General features: G+C 42.8%; 1 long non-coding RNA gene across 1 annotated transcript in view; it reads left to right on the top strand.

Annotated features, from left to right (window-relative positions):
• Positions 1–14,129: 14,129 nt before the first annotated feature.
• Positions 14,130–24,078, top strand: part of LOC105492545 (uncharacterized) — a 59,556-nt gene continuing 49,607 nt past the window's right edge. Inside the window, exon 1 of the long non-coding RNA XR_011609695.1 lies at positions 14,130–15,867. This is a non-coding gene — a long non-coding RNA (uncharacterized lncRNA). The remainder of the gene's footprint in view (positions 15,868–24,078) is intronic.

Below are 24,078 nucleotides of genomic sequence, written 5' to 3'. Positions count from 1 at the left end.
AACAAAAACAGGGCAGCATCAAACAAAGAAGAGTCTAGGCAGGAAGGGCAGCTGGGTCGCCCGTCCAGCCTGCGGCCCTGGATGGTAGTCTCCCTCAGACACTGTGAACGGGCCTGTGAAAGCCCTCTTTCTGCAGAGGAGAGCAATTAGCAATTTCAGAATTGACCCCATGCTAGCTTTTAATTTTAATATCCAATTTAATGTTCCAAATGTTGGTTTGTTTAAATCATCACATAAGCACATTTGCTGATGTTTCTTTTTAATCCCTTTTTTTTTTTTTTTTTGAGACAGGTTCCCACTGCCACTCAGGCTGGAGTGCAGTGGCGCAGTCATAGCTCACTGCAGCCTTGAATTCCTGGGCTCAAGTGAACCTCTCACCTCAGCCTCCCAAGTAGCTGGGACTACAGGCAAATGTCACCATGCCCAGCTAATTTTTAAATTACTTTGTAGAGACAAGGTCTTGCTATGTTTCCCAGGCTGGTCTCAAACTGCTGGGCTCAAGTGATTCTCCTGTGCTGGCCTCCCAAAGTGCTGGGATTACAGGTGTGAGCCACCACACCCAGCCTGTAGATTTTTTTTTTTTTTCTGATGGTAGTGGCTAGGCTGGTTCTAGGTGTAAACAGCAGCTTCTTTACGACAGGCTAAGTGTTCTGCTTCTGGGCTGGGATATGTGAAGAAATAACCCTTCAGTTCTAGGGCAGATATACGTCCAGTCTCTGCTTTACCCCCCCATCTGACTTCCTTTTCCTCAGCTGGAACCCAGAGACCTACAACAGGACTTTGGGCCCATCCAGGCTGGACATGGCAGGGACGTGGCAGCAACGTATTTTTCTACAGAATCAGGTCATCCTTGCAGCTCCTTTGTTTCTTTCAATTTTCCTTATTTATTTTCTTTGTTTTCCTCTTGGTCCTGATTTTCTACTTCATTAACTTTGTTATGTATTCTTCTGCTGAAAACAACATCAGATACATTTTGTAAAAAGGCAGGCTATAAATAAAACTAATAAAATAATAGCATGCCTTGAAAAAAATACATGTTTATTGTAGAAATTTTATGAAACGTAGACAGATATAAAGAAGAAAGTGAGAATTATTCTTTTAGAGAACACTAGTATTAACATTTTGGCATGTACTTTTCTGTATTTTTACATAAAATTTATATATTTGTATATTATACTTTATATGTTGACATACAGATATTATTATGGTTTAAACATCCTCTCTAGTACTCATGTTGAAATGTAATTGCCAGTGTAATAGTATTAAGAAGTCAGACCTTTAAGAGGTGATTAGATCTGCTATCATGGGTTGATTAATGCCATTATCCACTGGAGCGGGTGAGTTATCATGGGAGTGGGTTCCTGATAAAAGGGATAAGTGTGGTCCAATTTCCTATCTCTGTCCCTCCCACTTGCTTGCCCTTCTGCCTTCCATCATGGGATAAATCAGCAGGAAGGCCCTCACCAGATGCTGGCACCATGGGCTTAGACTCCCCAGACTCCAGAACCAAGCACCAAATAAATTTATTTGCTTTATAAATATGTGATATATTTTATAAGCAGCACAAAATGGACTAAGACAGATATAGATATATATACACACACACATTGATTAAATATGCAATAACAATAAAATGATTGATTAAATATGTAATTACAAATTGATTAAATATGTAATAAAATAAAGCAATCATAAATACTGTATTTTATAACCTGCTCAAGTCCCATATATAAAATCATGTAGTATTTGCATATAACCTACTCATGTCCTCCCATGTACTTTAAATCATCTCTAGATTTTAATAGCACCAATATAAATGTTACATAAATACATAGTTGTTATACTGTATTTTTAAAACTGGTATTATTTGTTATCTTTTTAAATTTTTTTCTGGATATTTTTGATTGGACATTGGTTGAATCTGAGGTATTGAGCATGTGGATATAGAGGGTTGACTGTATTTCATGCTATGCAATAATTTAAGAAGAACTTGATTAGATCTTTAAAGGAGCTCAGAAATTAGATGATAAAACATCTGAATGAGGTGGAATTGGAGGCTGCAAAGCTAAGGAAAGAAAATGAGGAATAAAACACTATCACTGTAAGAGTAATAAATTAAAAACAGGAAGGAATATAATAATCATGGCTGAAAATATAATCATTGAAATTCAGGAAAAGCTAAAGATAATTTTGTTGAACATAGGCTGGGTGTGGTGGCTCATGCTGTAATCCTAGCACCTTGGGAGGCTGGGGCAGGTGGAGCACAGGGATTCAAGACTAGCCCGGGTAACAGGGTAAAACCTGGTTTCTACAAAAAATACAAAAATTAGCTGGGCGTGGTGGCACATACCTGTAGTCTCAGTTACTCAGAGGACTGAGATGGAAGCATAGCTTGACCCAAGGCTTTGAGGCTGCAGTGAGCCATGATCACGCCACTGCACTCCAGCCTGGGTGACAGAGTGAGACCCTGTCTCAAAAAAACAAAACAAAACAAAACAACTTAAATGATTTATTTACTTATTTTTGAGACAAGGTCTCATTTTGTCGCCCAGGTTGCTCACTGCAACCTCTGCCTCTCAGGATCAGGTGATCTTCCCACCTCAGCCTCCTGAATAACTAGGGCGGCAGGCATGCATCACCACAACTGGCTGATTTTTTTGTATTTTTTTTTTTGAGAGGAGACTTTGCCATGTTGCCCAGGCTGGTCTCCAACTGCTGGACTCAAGCAATTCACCCTACTTGGCCTCTTAAAGTGCTGGGATTACAGGCATGAGCCACCGCACCTGGCCAAAACTTAGATGATTTATAAAAGAGAATAAAAGAAATAGAGAAAAAGATGATTACAGTTATGGAATAGCAATAATAATAATCAAATGTTGATAAACATGAAGTAAAGAAGTCAATGAATAGAAAAGTTGTTAAAAGATTTCATAGAAGAAAAATTTCTCTGGAATGAATATCTGACTTTGATGTAAAAGACAAACCATTTTGTAGAATAAAATGGTCCAGATGGTAGACTCTGAAATGTATCCTTTCAAATTTATTGGAGAAAGAAAAAGATAGGCATTCTTTAGGTCATCATGCAGAATAAGCAAGTCTTTTGAACAAGGGTCAGATTATTATGAGGCTTTCCACAGCAATAATATAGTCAATGGAGCAGTGTCTATAATTATGAGATAAAGTATGAAATAAAACAAAATATCAGCAATTATGAAACATAAAAAAATCAGGGAATAATTACTTTAGAGCCATTCTGGAAGCAAATAAATCAACTACTTTGTGGTAAAATTCCAGTAAATCAAGAGACAAGTGGAGACACCTTAGAAAAAAAAAAAGCAAAACAAACAAACAAACAAAAAAAAACCCAAAAAACAAACAAACAAAAAAACAAGTGGATCAACACATGTAAAAATACAGTGAGATAATACCCAGAAAGTTCTGAGGTAAAGAGTGTGACAAGAATTTTATAGCCATGTTGATTTTCTAGTAGAAAGGGTAGGAGTCGCTCTCTGTCCTCCAACATACACTTGTGGAAATTTGCATTTGGTGCTCAGACCCAGAACTGTTGCAAAACAGAGCTAAAATCCTCTAATGCCAAGCAGGAGCTCTGGTGGCCCTTTTCCTTGAGACCACTGCGGTTTCTGTGCCATCTTTTATTCTGGTCTCAGTATCTCTACCACTTCGATTTCTAGCCCATCCTGCTTTGTCGATAGAAAAAGCGCAATAGGTCGTGTAGGGATTTTGCATGATATTCATGAATGAGGTTAGACTGTAATGTTACTTTCTAATAATGTCTTTGTTCTGTTTTCAAATTAAAGTTACGTTTGCCTCATAATACGAGTTAGAGTATATTATTTTTATTTTATCATCTTTCTACAGTTTAAGATTGGAACTAATTTTTTTTTTTTTTTTTTTGGATGGAGTCTCTCTCTGTCACCCAGGCTAGGGTGCAGTGGCAAGATCTTGGCTCACTACAACCTCTACCTCCTGGGTTCAAGCAATTCTCCTGCTTCAGTCTCCCAGGTAGCTGGGATTACAGGTGTGTGCCACCACGACCGGCTAATTTTCATATTTTTAATAGAGACAGATTTCACCATGTTGGCCAGGCTGGGGTTGAATTCCTGACTTGAGGTGATCCACCTGCCTCGGCTTCTCAAAGTGCTGGGATTACAGGCATCAGCCACTGTGCCCAGCCAAGATTTGAAATATATATTTTTTGATGTTATAATGTAGTACATGTTTCAGTTGTGAGCTTCTGTATTGATTGTGTAGTAGTAAAAACAAAGTCTGATGTTACCAGTGGTTTGAAATTTACTGAGATTTATTTTACGGCCTGGTACAAAGCCAATTTTTACAAATGCTTCATTTGTACCTCATCTGTTCTCTCTGATTATTGATTCCAGAGTTATATACACACGGCTATTAAACCAAGACTGTTTATTATGTTGTTCAAATTTTCTATATCCTTACTTTTTAATTTAATAAAAAATTAAATTTTGTCTTGAAACCATACATTTCTTAGATAGGCATCTTAAAATCTCCCACTATGATTGAAAAATTTTTATTTCTCCTAGTAGTTCTGTCAAACTTTGCTTTATGTATTTCAAGCCCATGTTGTTGGAATCCTGTATACCAATTAAGTAAATTATAACATTATTTCTTAACTTCTAAAGTTGACCAATATGTTTGCTTTCCATCCCAAACCATGCAGGACCTTGGGCCACCATCATTCCAATCATGTCCTTCTTTCCTTACACGCCTTTTCCGTCATATGTTTGCATTGTATCTTGTTTTACTTTCTCTTCATAAGACATTATTATTTTCTGATATTCGTTTATTTGGTTTTGTAGTATACTCCCATGGTTCAAAATACAATATATGAGGTGAAAATTCAATAAAAAATTCTTTCTCCCACCACTGCTGACTACCACCTCACCCCACAGAAGACTCATGTAATCCTCTGATATTTCTTAGTATTCACACAACTATGGATATGAATTCTTATTTTTCTACTTTCACATACAACAGTCAGCATAATGCAAACACTTCTGTACTTTGATTTTTAAAACTTAACAGTATATCTCAGTGATCTTTCATATCAATATATAGGATTGTCATCATTCATCTTTGTATAACAATATTCCATTGTATGGATGTACAATAATTTGTTTAATGAGAGCTTTATTGTTGGAAACTTGGGTTGTCTCCAATCTTTCTAATACAAACGATGATGTAATGAATACTCTATATTGTAGTGAACACTGGTCAACTTCTACGAGGGTGGTTAAATCTGCGAAATGAATTCCCAGAATTAGTGTTGCCAGGCCACAGGGTAAATGCCTTTTTAATTACACAGATTTTGCCAAATTGCCCTTGTGGATTTGATTTGCTAATACTTTGATAAAAAAATTTTGCATCTATGTGCATGAGTGAGTTTGATTTATAATTTTGCTTTCTTACCATCTTTTTGGTCATTTTGTGTATCAGGATTATGTTTGCCTCAAAAAGGGAATTTGGGATGCTCTTCCCCCACCCCCCGTAGAGTTTTTATAATATTGGCTTTATTTTTTTCTTAAATAAGTCCATCTGGGCCTGAAGTGTTCCTTGTGGGAAGGTTTTAAATTATAGTTTAAAAATTTTAATTCAATTATATAGTCTGACATTACTGAACGAAAAAACTGAGGCCTCATTATAGAAAGATACTTTGCAACAACAACAACAAAAAATCAGGCTGACATGATTTCTGTCAACACAGAGAATTAGTTGACAATAGTAGTTAAGAGCATAGTCTGAAACAAGGCCAACTTGGTTTGAATTCTGACTCTGACATTTACTAGGTGTGTGGGAAAATTATTCAAGTTTTCTGGTTCAGTTTTCTTGTGTGTAAAATGTGCATAATAGTAATGCCTACCTCATTGTGATTTTGAAGATTAAATGGGTTAATGTAAGTAAAGCACTTCTAGGTACATCATAGACACAAATAAGTACTAATTTCCATTGTCGAAGATATCATCCCACTGTATTCTGGTTTACATTGAGAAGAGTCTTGTAACATAATTTGTGTTCCTTTGATAGTAATTTATCTTTTCTTCCTGGCTACTTTTATAATCTGCTCTTTGTTTTTAGTATTTTCTAGTTTGATTACGATGTATCTCAGAATATATTTCTCTATCCTCTTTCTTCTGAAATCTGTGGTTTAGAGTACTCAATCCGTTCTAGAAAATGCTTACCTTTTATTTTATTTTTTCAAAGATTGCTTCTGCCTGGTTCTCCTTCTCTTCTTTCTGGAATTCTGATTGAAATCTGTGGATTAGAGTACTTAATCTGTTCTAGAAAATGCTTACCTCTTATTATTATTATTTTCAAAAATTGCTTCTGCCTAGTTCTCCGTTTCTTCTTTCTGGAATCCTGACCATAATGTGTTGTACCTTTCTACTCCATTGTTCATGTCTCTTGACTTCTTTTTGGTATTTTTCCATCTCTTCATCTATTTGTGGCTATTTTAAATAATCTCTTTAGTCCTCATTTCTAGTTCACTATGTGTCTCTTTAGCTATGACAAATCTGCTTTGCAGTCAATCATTAAGGTTTTAATCTCAATTATTAGTTTTTCTAAAATCTTCTGGAAGTTTTGTTTGGTTCTTTTTGAAATGTTTGGGCACACTTCATATTTTTAGTTCCCTGTTCATTTTCAAGTGTCCCCTCTATTTCTTTAAGCATAGTAAACAAAATATTATTTTTATTTTTATTTTTTTGAGGCAGAGTCTCACTCTGTTGCCCAGGCTGGAGTGCAGCGGTACGATCTCGGCTCACTGCAACTTCTGCCTCCTGGGTTCAAGCAATTCTCCTGCCTCAGACTCCCGAGTAGCTGGAATTACAGGTGCCTGCCTGACTTATTTTTTGTATTTTTAGTAGAGATGGGTTTCATGATGTTGGCCAGGTTGGTCTCGAACTCCTCACCTTGGGTGATCTGCCTGCCTTGGCCTCCCAAAGTGCTGGAATTACAGGAGTGAGCCACAGTGCCCAGCCAAGTAATAGTAACCATAATTTTAAATTATGTTTCTGAATAATTCTAAATCTGAAATGTTTCATGATGTTTCCACCCTTTCTTGTTTTGGCTTATTCTCAAACATGGCGCCTGTTTTCTTGGGTACATCGTGATGTTAGATTCTAAGCTGCTCCTTGGAACTTTATCTGTAGGAATTCTCTGGGGGCTGGGCGGAAGGTAGGTACTCCAGAGAGAAAACTTCAGTGGCCTCTGCTGTGTACCTTCAGGCAATGTCACAGTCTGGGATGACTCAAAATCCTATTTTTTGCTTGAGGTTTTACAAAACATGAGGAAGTAAAACTTTGGGCCACAAATTTAAGTATATTTTAAACTTAATACTTTAAAAATGCCAGTTGGTAAAATTTAGCTGTGTCGTCTGAGGGTCCATCTGTGTGTTTTTCTCTGTATATGTGCCTAGAGTTATTAGAAATGAAATCTACCAATATTAATGAGGCTTATTCCTAGGTAATGCAATTTAATTAGTTTTACTTTGTTTTATTTTGTATTGCTTAATTTTATTTTGTTATGACTACTCTTTGCCTCCCAATACAATAAAGTCCTTACTTTAAAAACAAACAAATATGCCAGTACTTTGCTATAACATATTAAATACCTTCCCTCAATCCGACTGGAGGCGTGCTGCCTGGGCCTCCCCTGTGCTTCTGTTCTGTAACTGGATTCCTGCCCTGTGCTCTGTGTCTAGGTCCCTGTTTGTAACCTTGGATTAGAGGCCAGTCTCTGGTTTCTAATCCAACCTCTCCAGCTTCAGTACTTGCTGACGGACTTACCAAGCCTGCCTGCTAGGTTTTAATATCTGGCCCACAACGAGAGTTCTTTTGCCAGGGCCTGTCCTGCAGGTTGCTCTTGTCACATCCTTGGTGCCAGTCCCTGTCTTGCCGTTGCACCGGGCTCCTCTGTCAGCCCCTCCAGAGGGTGTGCTCTGCTGGCTCCACTGCGGTCCTCAGCACCTTCTGCCGGACCAGGGCTTCCCTTAGGAAAAAGCTATTTGTACGTACCAGTTGGTCTGTCTCTAAATCTCTCCCTCCCTAACTCTCTCCCTCTCTCATTCTCGTCCCTTTCTTCCCATCTCACTTGTCCTCATCACTCCCTTTCCCACCTTCCCCTTCTCCTCTCTATTCTATCCCACCCCTCTCTTCTTTCCTCTCTCCTTCTATCCTCTTTCTCTTTTATTCTTCTCCTTCCCCTGGCTGCCCTCCTATTCCCCTCCTTGATTCCTCTTTCCTCTTTTCTTTTCCAATTCATTCTCCCTCCTCCCATTTCTTTTTTTAAATTTATTTTTATTATTTATTTATTTATTTATTTATTTATTTATTTTTGAGACACTGTCGCCCAGGCTGGAGTGCAGTGACGGGATCTCGGCTCTCTGCAAGCTCCGCCTCCCGGGTTCACGCCATTCTCCTGCCTCAGCCTGCCGAGTAGCTGGGACTACAGGCGCCGCCACCACGCCCGGCTAATTTTTTTGTATTTTTAGTAGAGACGGGGTTTCACCATGTTAGCCAGGATGGTCTCAATCTCCTGACTTCGTGATCCGCCTGCCTCGGCCTCCCAAAGTGCCAGGATTACAGGCATGAGCCACCGCGCCTGGCCCCTCCTCCCATTTCTTATCTGTAAAATGATTTGTACAGGTGATTAGATTAAATAATGAAATCTAGATTGCTTAGCATACTGTTGGATTCATAGTTAATGCCATTATAATTATTACATATTTAATAAATCATTCATTAGACAAACATTAATATCCTACCATGCACTAGGGATAGTGCTAGGCATTCATGGTTGAGTCACAACCAAGTAAGGAGAATAACAAGGGAACAGACACACGCTCCAGAGTTAGCTGACTGGTCTGTGCTACCAGGTGCAATGGTATGTGTCCCCTTGTATACGGAGGCCGTGGATTGTCAGGGCTGTGGCAGAATTCGAGAGCACTGCTTCACAGCTTGGTAACATCGCCCACGGAAGGATTTGTTTCCTGCTTTGTTTTCCTCAGCAGAGGGTTATTGCCAAGAAGATGGATGTCCCTACCTCTAAATATATGGAGACTTTTGGTTGGCACAGAGCTATAAGTCATCCTGCCTGGACTCTAAACCTGGGACATTCTCAAAACAGAATTCAGAAAATCTATATTTGAGTGATTTTTATAAACAAGGCAGTAGATCAGAAATAACGGAGTGTAGGTGCTTGCCGCACCTTTTTCAGGAGATAAGCTGGATCCCTGCAAGACTTGAGATTTCTTTTTAAAAGGAATCTATGCACTCTCTGAGTTTCATTAGGAGCCAGACTTGGGCTCCCAGTACCAATTCTTGTCCAGAAAGTTCTGTCTTTGGAAAATAAGATGTCCCAGGACATTCAGAAGACAATTTTCTATAAGCAGTTGAGCTGTTTTTAAAATGCCATTGAGTGTGAAATGTAGGATTTCCACCTGTATTGGATAGTTGGCCTTTGAGGCAGGCCCCCCGTCAAGCCCCAGAGCAGGGTCACTGTGCAGAGGAGGCTGGGCACGGCCAGCTTGGAGCTGCAGTGCAACTTGGCAGCACTGTTGCCAGGCTGGGGCCTGCAGGCTCTCAATCTTCGTGTTATTTATGTAAGTCTGTCTTAGCTCCCTCTCCAGGTCCCCTTTCCCAGGCTGACCTCTGGATGCACACAGCTGGGCCCCCACTTTCCTCCAGGCTGAATCATGTGACCTGGAACTTCTGATATTGAACCTGCCATCAAAATCTACCTGTACTTGTCCCAACCCCTTAGATTCCTGCTCACTCCTAGAGACCTGAGGTCAATGAAGGTGTTGCATTATATCACAGCTTTCCCTGGTTGGAAAGTTAACAGGGTCCCTACCAGATAACATAGAGGCTGGGGTCAGTGACAATGCACATCTTCTAAAGTCCATTAGGAATTAGTCTGTTGAGGAATTTTTCACGCACACTAGCACATGGGTAAGGGAGATATTTAAGGACCTGTGGGATTTTCCTTATTTCTCAAATCAAAGCCATTTTGTGGCTACTTTCTTTATATATAAAAAGGACTGGTCTTCATTGTAAAACATCTAGAGCAAAAGGTTCAGGGACTGGAAGGACCAGCCCAGGTGTGAAAGGAAGGTGAGAGCCTGGCTGTTGGGTCAGTCTGATTTCCTTGAGCTGTTGTTTGCTGGATCCCAGCTAGCAAGGCTCTTTATCTTTTGGGGTAACAATTCTGTCATGTACTTTTCTTCAGATTTTCAAAGGAATACATGCTCATTTTAGGTAACTAGAATGCACGAAATAGAAAATGTGAGTCATTCATCATCCTACAATCTAATTAGACCCACAGCTGCCGTTTGGTATATGTGCTTCTGATCAGAGACAGATCAATAGTTGGAGAAGCCTCAACATCACTCCATTTATCTTGGTGGAGATAATGCAGTTTTTATAGTTCCTTAACTCTAGAGCTGTGCTTCTCAAGGTGTCATCCCTGAACCAGCAGCATTGGCATCATTTGGGACTTGTTAGAAATGCAAATTCTCAGGCCCCACCTCAGATCTTCTGGGAATCAGAAATTCTAGGGGTGAGCCTAGCAATCTGTGATCAAATAAGCTCTCTAGGTGATTCTAATGCACACCAAAGTCTGAGAATTACTGCTGTGTAATGAATCTGACCCTCTGAACCAGTGCCCCATCCTGACCCCTACGTCATCTGCTAGGAGGGATTGGTAGAAGAGAGCCTCAATTTAGCTCAGTTGAGTTTAAGCTTAATTGAAGCCCACAATTTATACAGTCTTTTTAGATTTCACTTCATCTTCTTGGGACAATTGCTCAGGTTTTCAGATTCTTTCCCTGCCTGCCTCACTCATCTCTTCTCAAAATGACATTTGGGAATTCAGGGGATGAACCTTATGTGTCCACATGGCTAGATGGACCCCTGCCTTGTGCTGGTGCCGCCAGGGTTGCTGCCTGCTGTTGCTGAGACACAGCTAGCCTGGTCTCATCTTTAGACATTCTGCTGGCATTTTCCCAGGCATCTGTGGACTGCTGACATGGGTCCTATTCTCTCCCTCAGCTTGTTCAGGATCCAGGGGCCTCCCCCTGCTACCTAGGTCTTCTCCTAGCTCCCATGGGTGCTGTAGACCCTGGGTTTCTGTCATGCCTTCCACTTGCCCTGATCCAGTTGGTCCACATAGGCTGCCCCCTGTCCAGGTCTTAGCTCAGGGTCCCTGCCCATGATGCTCATGCCAATCAGCCGTGACTTTCTGCCTTCTTAGCCAAGCGGGGGTCAAGTCAGGCATCACAGGGTGCTTTGCATAGCAGTTCTTTCCCTGAGCCCCAAGGGGAGAGTAGGGTCAAGTCCTGTCTACCTCAGTGGTCCCCTGAGCTCTTGGGACACAGTTTCTTCTCCCCAAACATCTTCCCCACTCTTTCTCCACTTATCTTCCCTCCAATCTCTTAAGCAAAACTGCTGATGTATTGACTGGTCCGTTGTCACCAGTTCCCAGCTTTCAGGCCTATCTCAGAGGTAAAATCCTATTGTGAATGTCAAAAACGAAACAGCAATTCTTTCTCTTGGCATCTGCAATAATGCCTTGCCCTGAGGCAGATGGATGTAGGATGGTAAAATAGGAAAACACAACAATGTTTCCAAATCTTCCCCTCTTTTCATAATCAAATATATACACAATTTTTATATCATTTGGATTCTACTGCACGTACTTTTAGATAGGTCTTTTTTTGTCACTCATCCATATGCCATGAGCACTGTTTCCATGTCATTAAATACTTTTCTACAACATGACTTTTAATGGCTCTGAGGAATTCAATTAAATGTGTGGTGGGAAGGAAAATAAATTGCTATTTTAAAACTTTTTGGCAGTTTGTCTTGGTTTCTCTAGGGTGTGGTGGCAAACTTCATTTTAGGGAGACTTTCCATTGTTGTTGTTACTGGGATAAAAGAAACACTTCTATGGGCCTTTTGAATATGCAAAGGCAGGGACCAATGCCTGCATTAGGGCCATAGTGTGAGACAGAAAGGGAGATGGTAGACAAGGTGCAGTGACTCACACCTGTAATCCCAGCACTTTGGGAGGCTGAGGTGGGTGGATCCCTTGAGGTCAGGAGTTTGAGACAAGCCTGGCCAACATAGTGACACCCTGTCTCTACTAAAAATACAAAAATTAGCCAGGCATGGTGGCACATGCCTATAATCCCAGCTACTGGGGAGGCTGAGGCAGGATAATTGCCTGAACCCAGGAGGCGGAGGTTGCAGGGAGCCAAGATTGCGCCATGGCACTCCAGCCTAGGTGAAGAAGTGAGACTCCATCTCAAAAAAAAAAAAAAAAAAAAAGGCATATGGCAGTGAGTTGTTCTGGCAGTTGCAGAGTTTTGGCTTCCTGTGGGGGCTGTGAGTCAGGGATTACAGGCCTAGGACCCAGGCACCCGAGAAGAACTTAGATATATGTAAGAGTGGACTCTACTAGGGGGAGGTGGGCCAGGCCAAACAGGTGAGATGACCAGCAAGAAGTGTGTGAGTAGGTAGCCAGGCAGACATGAACAGGGCAGGAGCGGCCCCCCCGCTCCACAGGAATGCTAAGCAACCATTAGGTGATGGTTAGGTGGGTGTTAAATTGTCGCGCTAAAATAACAATTGGTTGCAGCTGGTGCCAAGGAAAGGCGCGCTCCCAGTAGATAGAAAACACCTGAAGCTGGTGATCAGCCGCTTCCCAGTAAGATCTTAGGAGTTGGGCGAGAGGGCCCAGCCATGCGCACTAAAAGGCAAAATGGCAGCGTTTAACTGCTGTGTGACCTTCCTATAGGAACGCTCAACTGGCCAGGAGAAAATGCCTCAAATGAGCATGTGCACAACTTCCGTAAACACACTGTGCGTGCGGCCCCTCCCAGGCACTGGCAGGCTACTGCGCATGTGCACAGCCTGCCCCAAGGAAAAATCTAGGGAGGAGAGACGCAAAATCTCGGAAGCATGGAAGCTGTAAAACCCCAAGTCAGTGGTCAAACAGGGCACTTGAATCTCTCAGGTCACCTGCTTGGCCCTCTTCCAAGTGTACTTTACTTCCATTCATTCCTGCTGTATAACTATTTTAATAAACGTTCACTCCTGCCCTAAAACTTGCTTCAGCCTCTCACTCAGCTTTATGCCCCTCGGATGAATTATTTCCGCTGAAGAGGCAAGAATTGAGTTGCTGCAGACACGTACGATTTTGCCACTGTTAACAGAAGCAACTTAAAGTATGAGACATGGATTTAGGAATCCTGAGGTGTGACTTGGAGATTGAAGTTTTAATTACACATCTAAGTGATGCCTTGAGAAATTAATGAAGGGGACTGTTTCCATGTTGCTAGTAATCCAGAGAGAGGAGAGGATAAAAATGTGGCCAAAAGACATGAGAAGCCAAAAGCGACATGAACACCAGAGGTGACAGCTATTACCTGTGAATTTTAAAAAATACTCAAAAATCCCTGTGTCATAAAGAATGGGTAGTTCAGTTATTTTATTTGAATATTATGCATTTGGGGAATTACAGAAGGCTAGAAAACCTGGGATACTTTAACAATAAGTATATTTTAATTTATTTAACTGTCACTTATTTGAGGTATTTTTTCCCATTTTCCACTATTATTTAGAACACTGATATCAACAGCTTTACAGATTAAAGTTTTGATAGTATTATTGATTGCTTCCTTGGGGCAAATTTCTAGAAGGGGAATTGCATGGGTAATGGCTATGCCCATCTTAAACACTTGTGATATAGTACAATTTGAAGTCTTTGAACTCCCTGGGAAGATAGTCATTTGTAGGGTCTCACTCTACTAGAACTGCTACTTTGCACGTAGTCCCTGAACCAGATGGAGAATTTCAGTGTTTGATGGCATGATCACCCATATGGGTGGGGACACACTGAGCAGGTCACATCTCTCTCTCAGACTTTCCTAGTTTCAAAACCAAGGATGATTCAATATCAACCTTGTCAGTTTGATTTCACAGAAATTACATTTAGAAAGTGCACACGGCGTTTTATATACTAAAAAAAATCTGTAGATATTAATAATATTGAATTCTCTGCCCTTTCTTTTTTCAGGGTGAGAGAAACTTGAAGACTTCAGTGCTTTTTTTGTATCTATGACTCCAGAAAGGAAAGAAAAATAAACCATGTAGAACCTGCTTGCTGTCCTGTCCTCTGCCAGCTGTTGGCCTCAGTAATCGGATTCAGGGATATTTATGACCTACTTTTTGAATCACTGCAGCCCGGGCAGTGCAATTTCTTATGTTCTCTTGCTGAGAAACCAACGTACAAGCAGAGATTGTGTATTTTTCTGTAAAGGTAGAGGTAGGCACTTCTGGAAATTCTGAAAACCTTTCCAAGTTTACAGTACAAACTACCAGAATGATAAGAAGGGGTTTTGTTAACAGGACTGTTTTGCTAGGATTCTGCATAGGGTTGGAGTTTTGGGGAGGGTTCTTCTTGTCGCCATTGGTGTTGATTCTGCCTCTGATACTCACTGGTAGCAATCGGCTCTCACCTGGCATAAAGCACTGGCTCCATCTCTTTTCTAGGAATAGATTTTTTTTCCCTATTAAGAATAGAGTCATCTCAGTATGAACAGCTGATACAAGGGGGAAAAGAAGCATTTCCAGCAGTGCTTGTTTACAAGTCCTTTGTGACCAAATTGATGCAACGTGGGCCACAAACACGTTTGTTGACACCTGGAATGTCCAAACTCCAGAAATAGAAAAGAGTTCCTCATGAAAATATATATAAAGCAAAGAGATAGAAGAAATTGATCACACCCATAAAGATACGGACAAGGAAGAGAAAACAACCAATGTTTACTGTGTCTTTCTATTAATAGCTACCCAACTCTGTCCTGGAGCCTTTTTAAAGAGCTTATCTCATTGAAGCCGAGGCTGGGGCTAGCGAGAGGCCAATGAGGTGAGTCATGCTTGTGCAGGGGTGGATTCTGTCTTTATTTAGAATTCTGAAATTTTGTTCCTCATGGATTTTTTGCATTGATTTTGATTTTTTTTTTTTAAACTTCCTCTATTGGGTTGAATAGTATCTCTCCAAAATTCATGTCCTCCCCAAACCAGAATGCGAGCTTATTTGGAAATAGAGTCTTTGCAGATGTAATTGGTTATGATGAAGTCATTCTGGATTAGAGTGGAATCTAAATGCAAAGACTGCTGTCCTTATTAGGAGGCTGTGTGAACACACAGAGATCCAAGGGGAAGGTGGTCAATGTGAAGACAGAGGCAGCAACTGGAGTGATGCAGCTACAAGCCAAGCAACACCAAGGACAGCCAGCAGCCAGAAGAGCTAGGAAAGGCAAGGAAGGGTTCTTTCTTGGGCCTTCAGAGGGAGGATGGTCCTGCCGACACCTCAATCTCTGATGCATAGCCCCTAAAACTGTGGCAGAATAAATATCTGTTGTTTTAAGCTGCTGAACTTGTGACAGAATAGTCCCCTCTTATCCAAGGTTTTGCTTTCTGAGGGTACAGTTCTGCAGTCAACTTGGAAAATTCCAGGAATAAACACTTCAAAAGTTTTAAATTGCACACCATTCTGTGTAGCATGATGAAATCTTGTAATGTCCTGCCCTGGACATGGATCATTCCTTTGTCATTGACATTGTCCACTCCTGACATCCAACCATGGACATCATCATGGCTTGAGGATCCAGGATCAACTGAGGCAGATGATCCCCCCTTCTGACATCATCAGAAAGTCAGGAGTGGCCCAACGCTACGTCACAATGCCTGGATCATTCACCTCCCTTCACATCATGTAAGCATTGCATCGTCTCACATCATCACAAGAAGACGGGTGAGTGCAATACAGTAAGATATTGAGAGAGAGAGACCATATTCACATAGCTTTTGTTACAGTATATTGTTATAATTGTTCTATTTGAATACTAGTTATTGTTGTTAATCTCTTACTGTGCCTAATTTATAAACTAAACTTGATCATAGTTATGTATGTACAGGATAAAACCATGTCTTTGGGTTCACTACTATGTCTGTGGTTTCAGGCACCTGCTGGGGGTTTTGGAATGCATTCCCCATGGATAAGGGGGACTACTGTACTTCATTACAGTAGCCCTAAAATACTAATACAATTGCATGACAATTCTCTTGGTTACTGAGTATTTTGGTGCCTCCTTAACTTTTGCAGCTGAATGCCTCACTCTCCTCACCCTAATGCTAGTCCTGCCCTGTAATTTCTCCCTTGTAACCACCCAGTGAGGGACACACAGAGGAAAATTGTCTCTAGGCTCTTTGATATGATACACATGATATATGAATGGTGTACAAAATTTAGAAAATATGTAATAGGTTGGGAAAAATTTTAAAAATTAAAAAGACTGTGTGAATCAGAGGACTAGCAGGCCTAAGAGTTAACCTAAAGGAATAATCCTAAATATGAAGGGAAATTTTGTCCCACAAAAGCATTAACTGTGGAGTTAGAATAGTAAAATCTAGAAGCAACTGAAAGTCACACCATAGAGGAAGGTTAAGTAAATGATGACATGTCTTCTCAATGGGCTATTATGAATGAAGTTTATAGAAATATGTTATAACTTGTAAAATGTTTTAGCTGTAGAGCTAATTAAAATTAATTAGAAAAGTGTTTATACAGTATGACTATAACTATGTTAAAAAAGACAATATCTGCAAAAATAACAATATCTGGCCTCACCAGAAATAGGAAAAACAATAGTGTCTATTGGTGATAGTGACATGGGAGAATTATTTATGCCTAAATTCCTATCTATTAATTATTTTTTATGAGCACACCTAATTGTTTTCTATTGCTCTATAGTAAATTACCACAACTTAGCAGCTTAAAACAATGTGTATTTATTATCTTGCAGTTTTGTGGGGCAGACATCTGGGCATGGCTCAACTGGGTTCTCTATGTAGGGTCTCACAAGTCTGAAATCAACGTGTTGGCCAAGCTGTGTTCTCATGTGGAGCTCATGGTCCTCTTCCCATTCTCTTTGAGTTGCTGATAAAATTTAGTTCTTTATGGTTGTAGGACTGAGGTCCATCCCTGTGTTCTTGCTGTTTGCCAACTAAGGCTGACACTCAACTCCTGGAAGCTGTCCTCAGGATCTGGCCTTGTGGACCCCTCATAGTATGGTGACTTCCTTCTCCAAAGCCAGTAGGAGACTCTCTCTCTAGTCAGCTATGACAGAGTCTTATATAAAATAACCCCATCAAGGGACGCTCAAGGGGAGGGGATTCTACAAGACATATATAATGGGGTGGGAATGTGGGAGCTATCTTAGAATTCAGCTACTAGAATAAAGAAAGGAAATATGTTGCTTCCAGAATAAAGAAAGAAATTGGGGCCTGAGAGCCACAGGGTCAAGCCTGTCATTGTAGCACTGTTCTGGGCTGGGTGACTGACTGGCTCGCCTGGGGTGAATCCCATGGGGAGAAGGATGCTCTAGGAAAATGCTGCTGCTGTCTCTCCAAACCAGCTCAGTCTGAAGGTATTTTCCCTTCCTCCCTGCACAGGCATCCATGTGCTGTATGTGTGAGACAGAATCCACATGTTCACTCCACTCCCACTGGGGATTATAAGCATTCCTTGAAGGAATAGAAAGAAAACTAACATTGACAGATATTTTGGTATTTGGCAGGCCCTAGAGTGAATGCCTGATATAGTCTGCATGTTCTGTCCCCTCCAGATCTCATGCTAAAATGTGATTCCTGATGTTAAATGTGGGGCCAGTGGGATGTGTTTGGGTCACAGGCCATGATTGGAAGCTTCCTGAGGCCTCATCAGCAGCAGATGCCAGCACCATGCTTCCTGTAAAGCCTGCAGAACTGTGAGCCAATTAAATCTCTTTTCTTGGTCAGGCACAGTGGCTCACACCTGTAATCCCAGCACTTTGGGAGGCCAAGAGAGATGGATCACCTGAGCCCAAGAGTTTGAGACCAGCCTGGGCAACATGGCAAAACCCTTTATATACACACATATATATACACACACATATATATATACACATACATACACACACACACACACACACACAACAAAAATTAGCCAGGTATGGTGGTGCACACCTGTAGTCCCAGCTAACTTGGAAGGCTGAGGTGGGAGAATCACTTGAGCCCAGGAGGCAGAGGCTGCAGTGAGCCGAGATTGCCCACTGCATTCTACTCTGGACAACAGAGCTAGACCCCGTCTCAAAAAGCAAACAAACAACACTCTTTTCTTTATAAATTACCCAGCCTCAGGTATTTCTTTATAGCAACACAAGAGTAGACGAACATAGTGTCTTAAGTAAGTTGTCATTGTTTAAAAATTTATTTTTATTTTTATTTTTTTGGGACAGAGTCTCACTCTGTTGCCCAGACTGGAGTGAAGTGGCACAATCTTGGCTCAGATTGCAACCTCTGCCTCCCAGTTTGAAGAGATTCTTCCACCTTAGCCTCCTGAGTAACTGGGATTACAGGTGTGCACCATCATGCCCGGCTAATTTTTTAATTTTTAATAGAGACAAGGTTTTGCCATGTTGGCCAGGCTGGTCTTGAACTCCTGGCCTCAAGCAATCCGCCTGTTTTGGCCTCCCAAAGTGCTAGGATTACAGGTGTGAGCCACCACGCCTGGCTGTAGTTGTCATTTTTAGTCCTCACAATAGCCTTAAGAGAGGAAAAGGAAGACTCAGGAAAGTTAAGAAGCTCTCCTTGGATTGCACAATCACTTAGTTTCAATAGCAAGCATTTGAGCCTGGAGCTTTCAACTCCATGAACAATATTCCTTTCATTGTTTCAACAGTCATTCATTTCACAGAGTTGTTGAATTCCTCTGTGCAGGCACCGTGAGAAATGCCAGCACCATGACAGTGAAGGGGCAGGTTCTGGCCTCTCCCTTGGTGGAGCCACAGGTTCTGTAAGGAGAACAGACATTCAGCAAATGGTGCACAAATGTTAAAATTGTGGTAAGGGCCTCTGGGGCAGTGATGCTGTGGGAGCTGGAAGATTGGACTTGACCCAGTCTGAAGTAAGATCTGAATGGCTTCTGGGGAGTACGAAGGGCGATAGACTATGAGTTGACCGTGCAAAGATAGTGAGGCAAAGGGCATGCCAGGGAGAGAGCAGGTGCAGGGCCTGGCTGGAGGAGGCACCGCAGCACAACACAGGCACTTGCAGAAGGCCCAGGGGGCCCGAGTCAAGGGCACAGGGGAGAGGACGTGTATACGGGGCCTTGGTGGCTGTGCAAAAGGGCTTTGGACTTTCTCCTAAGAGCTGTGGGAAGACTCCTATGCTACGCAGAGGCTGAAATAGGCAGGTAAGACAGTGTTTTCTGTGCTGAATATTTCTATTCATGTATTTAACACAATTGATCGCAACCAAGCCTATGTGAATCACCTGGAGAGTTAAAAAAAGCTAAAACCAATATCCTGCCCTAGACCAATTAATTAAGAACATGGTGGGATGCTGTTGGAATCAGCATTGATTTAACACTTCCCAGATGATTCTCATGCACTGCCAATTTTGAGAATTACTGACTTCATTGTCATTAAAGTTCTGCCTGGGGCCCCTCTGTGTCGGGGACTAACACAGCATTAGGAAACACGGACCTTGCCCTCAAGGAGCTTGGCTTTCTTGAGCATGTTCAAGCTTCCTCTGTTCATTGGCTCCTTTGGTCATTAATTCACACCTGCTGGGCTCCCAGCCCACGTCCTGCCTGATCCCTGGGGACAGTGCCTCTACCTGAGGCGCTTACAGGCACTGTTCCTTCCAAGCCTGTGTTCAGTAATAAACGACAATCAATCAGAGGTGGAGACGGACGAAGCCAGCATGCAGAATGACAGGGATACACGGAAACACTAACTCAGCCCAGCGTCAGGGACGGGGCATGGCCATGTCCAGATCTGTAGCAACCACAGAGTGACAGAGAGCAGGAGCTGTCAGCTCAGAAGGTCAGCAACCAAAGATATCACTAGGGAGGAGGTTCTTTCTGTCAGCTCAGAAGGTCAGCAACCAAAGATATCACTCAGGGAGGAGGTTCTTTCTCCACCCCTTTGCTATGGACAGAGGGAGGTCTAGTGATGTGAGCTTTCTTTCCCCAGAGCCTGTCAACAGTCCAAATAGCCTAAAGGTCCAGCAGAGAGAGCTACCAGAACCCACTCATTTCCCACTGGTGCTGGGTCTTCCTTCTTCTTCTTCTTTTTTTTTTTTTTTTTTCTGAGACTGAGTCTTGCTCTTGTTGCCCAGGCTGAAGTACAGTGGAGTGATCTCGGCTCCTTGCCTCCCAGGTTCAAGCAGTTCTCCCACCTCAGCCTCCCGAGTAGCTGGGAGAACAGGTGCCCGCCACTACACCCAGCTAATTGTATTTTTAGTAGAGACAGGGTTTCACCACGTTAGCCAGGCTGGTCTCGAACTCCTGACCTCAGATGATCCACCCACCTCCGCCTCCCAAGGTGCCGGGATTACAGGCCTGAGCCACCAAGCCCAGCCCTAGGCCTTCCTTCTTGTCTCACCTCCAGCCCACCTGCCTTGCTCTGACATGGAGGGGCAGAACATGGCATCTGTGTGTGGCAAAACACAATACAACAAAAACAGCCATAAAAGACACTCTTGGGACATTTAGGGAAAACTGAATATGGACTGGATATTAGAGGGTGTTGTGGATTGCTTGCGATTTTCTTAGATGTGGTATATTATGGTTCTGTGAGAGATTGACTTTTATTCATAGGAGATGTATGCAGGAAAATTTAGACGTGATGCATCATGGGGTCTTCAACTTAATTTCAAATGGTTTGGCAAAAAATATTTTTATAAACGTATGCAAGTATAGATGTAGACAGACAGAGAGGGGAAGGCACATATGGGAAAATATTAACAACTGTTGAAATCGAAAGCACGCAAGTGTTCAGTTTACTATTTTAATGTCTTCTGTATGTTTAAATATTTTCATAATAAAATATTGAGAGGGACATTACACTTTAAAATGCAAAAAAAAAAATCAGTCATATCTGAGTTCAAATACTGGCTCTACCTCTTCCTGGCAGAGTGGACTCGAACTCCTTACTTTACGCATCTGGGCTTTTGTTTCTTCATCTCGCCATCAGGGACAGCGACACCTGCTCAGAGGGCAGTTAGGACTGTGGGAGATGACAAATGTAAAGCACTCAGCACAGGATGAGCCCAAGCCAGGTGCTACACAGGGCCCAACCTGGCCAGAGAGATTCAGACATATCCAGAGAGTGGCACCCTATGGCACCCTATGGCACCCTTCTCTGAAGAATCCATTGGTCACTGAGACTACAATGGTATCTCCTTGATATCATTCACCTTCAGGGTTCGGACGTATTCAGATGTGAAAGATGGGTGGAGGGGAAAGGGGTCTGAAAAATGCAATGATGAAGGGCTGGGTGGCGGCCCCCACAGCAGGCAGAATCTGTAAGATGCCCATTCCCTACCCCCAGTATCTCATCCCAACCTCTGGAGCCTGTGAATACGATGAGACTGCACTCCTGTGATTATATTATATGGCAACATTGACCTTAACGAGTATCCAGATGGGCCTGATCTAATCACGCGAACCTTAAAGCCAGAGCTTTCTCCAGTTGCTGGTGGAAGAGGAAGGCAGAGAAAGTGGAAGCACGAGGGGAATTCGACCCGCTGTTGCCTGCTTGAGCGTGGAGGTGCCCCACGAGGGCAAGGCTGTTGGCATTGAGGACCTGACAGCAGCCCCTGCCGACAGCCATCAAGGAAACAGGGACCTCAGTCCCACACTCCCAAGGAACTAAGTCCTGTCACCCACTCGAGTGAGTGCAAGTAGATCCTTCCTCAGAGCCTCCAGACAAGAGCCCAATCCGGTGGATACCGTGACTTCAGTGAGTGAGACTCAGCGGAGAACCCAGTTGAGCTCACTCGCACCTCTGAGCCACAGGACTGTGAGTCGATTGACGTTGTGAGACTGTGGTGCCAGACAGAACCCCATGTGACACCTAGCATGGGCCAGTCCTGTGCTATTTGCTCAGGATAACAGCCGCTAAGTTTGTGGTAATCTGGTATGTAGTAATAGTGAAGTTATCCCCATTGAGAGATAATTAATCCTGAACGAAGAAGGATCTGGCTGCATTTGCAACAGAGGAGAGGGCAGTGGTATTGAACTTGCTGCCCTGAAGCAGCCACTGGATTCAAGAATTAACTTATTAAACTCTGTGACGTTTTGGGAGTCTCAGCAACCTTCCCCCAACAGTTGAGTGTGTTTGTTCTCATGCCATCAGGGGTTGCTCTGCTGTCATCAGCCGGGGAGAAAGAACCAGTAGGATGTGGACCTCAGGGGCAAAGCAGCCTTGAAAGCAGCGATGGATGGTAGCACCATCAGCACAGCTCTAGCTCAGCCACTTCCATAGCAATGACGTCAAGGGTGGGCTGAGGAGTCTCATGGCAGAGATGACAACAGAGTCACCAACTATCCAATAACAGCTATGCCACCCAACGATGACTTAGACTGGTGGGAGGGCATTGAAAACACCTCTTGGAGGATCCCTCAATTCTCCTGGTGGGAGGGGAGTCTTTTGTAATGGACCAGAATAACTGATGATGTGACCACGGGGTAATTATTAATATTAGTGTGACTTTACTTGAACCCCGGGTTGGTGAGGACTGAACATATCCAGGTTATAGAAATGTCCAATTCTATTTGTTCATTTAACAAGTGCGTATGGTATCAGACATGTGCTGGGTGACAACAGGAAAATATACAGGCTCTGCCTTGATGGGCTCACCGTATAGATGGGGAGAGAGAAGACAGGCATGAGTGGGTGCCCCAGAAGGAAACAGTGCGAAGCAGGGGTCATGCTTCCCCAGAGCTTTTGTCTGCTCTTGCCTCTTTCCACGTTATTTGCCAGGAATCTCTCCACGGGGCAAGAGATGAAAGGTGGGGAGTGTTTCTTTGCCTTGTCCCCTCCCTCCTGCTCCCCAGTAGGTACAGTCCTCCTTGTGTCCCACCAACAGTACCTCTCTCTGCAGAGGCTGCGAGACAGGTCAAGCCCATGATGATGCCACCCAGAGCCAGGAGGCCCACCCTGGGTTCAGAGAGAGCCTTGTCAAAATAAAACTAGAAATGCACATTTCCTTTGGGAATGGTGGGGTAAGATAGGCGATCAGGGCTCAAGAGCCACTGGATATCCACGGATGGGGATGTGATGAATCGAATCTCTGCTGATCTGGAGAACCTAGTTGGGAAGGGAGGGCATGAAGGGAGGAATGGGCTGGTGATCCCTTGAGCCTGGGACTTGCTGGTGATACCATGTTAGGAGAAGAACCTCAAAGGAAACAGGGATAAGCAGTGACTCTGCTACAATTTTCCCAGCTGGAGAAAACTCAGCCCTCTGTGAACCAGCTTAAACATAAAACCATTTGCCTTAGTGATGCAGGTTAAAAATAGTGGTAATTGCCAGCTCCCCTGCGTGTGGCCAATTATTACCATTATTATAATTGGACTAGAAATTAACCCATTGTGTATGGAACCCACATGTATCCAAACTTGTTTCAGGCCAGCTGGTTTGTGAAACTCAAGCGTTAGCATGGTTGGTGTGTTCCTGGAGGAACTCAGGCAGGGGTTGGGGCCAGGGGAACAGGGCCAGATGCAGCCCTTTCTTTCTTCTGCTGCAGGAGTTGTGAAACCCAAAGCAATGAGAAGTTGTGCCACGAGGCTGACTGGCTTTGCCCTTCCCGGTAAAGTGGCCTCTAGACTGACCATCCACACCTGTTTGCCTGCTCTCAGAGGGGCAGGGGCCTGTGGCTGTGAGGGTACAGCCTATGTGTTCTGCAGGGTCTGAAGACCCCAGATGATGCAGAGGTCTGAGGGCATTGGTGAATCCCAAACTGATCGAAATTTCGAGGCTCCCATAGGAGGTTTCCCCACGTTGGAAAAACAGATGTATGGGAAGAAATTGCCCTGCACAATGTGGTAAAGGGGACAGAGGGGTTAGTGTTTTGCAATGCTGGGGCAAGAATGGAGTAGGATGAGATAAGCAACGTGCCTGGGATGCAAAATGTA

This window comes from Macaca nemestrina, chromosome 11, assembly GCF_043159975.1.
Source record: "Macaca nemestrina isolate mMacNem1 chromosome 11, mMacNem.hap1, whole genome shotgun sequence".
Classification (NCBI taxonomy): Eukaryota; Metazoa; Chordata; class Mammalia; order Primates; family Cercopithecidae; genus Macaca; species Macaca nemestrina.
The sequence above is the reverse complement of the archived record's forward strand: the minus strand, read 5'-3'. Positions and strand labels throughout refer to the sequence as shown.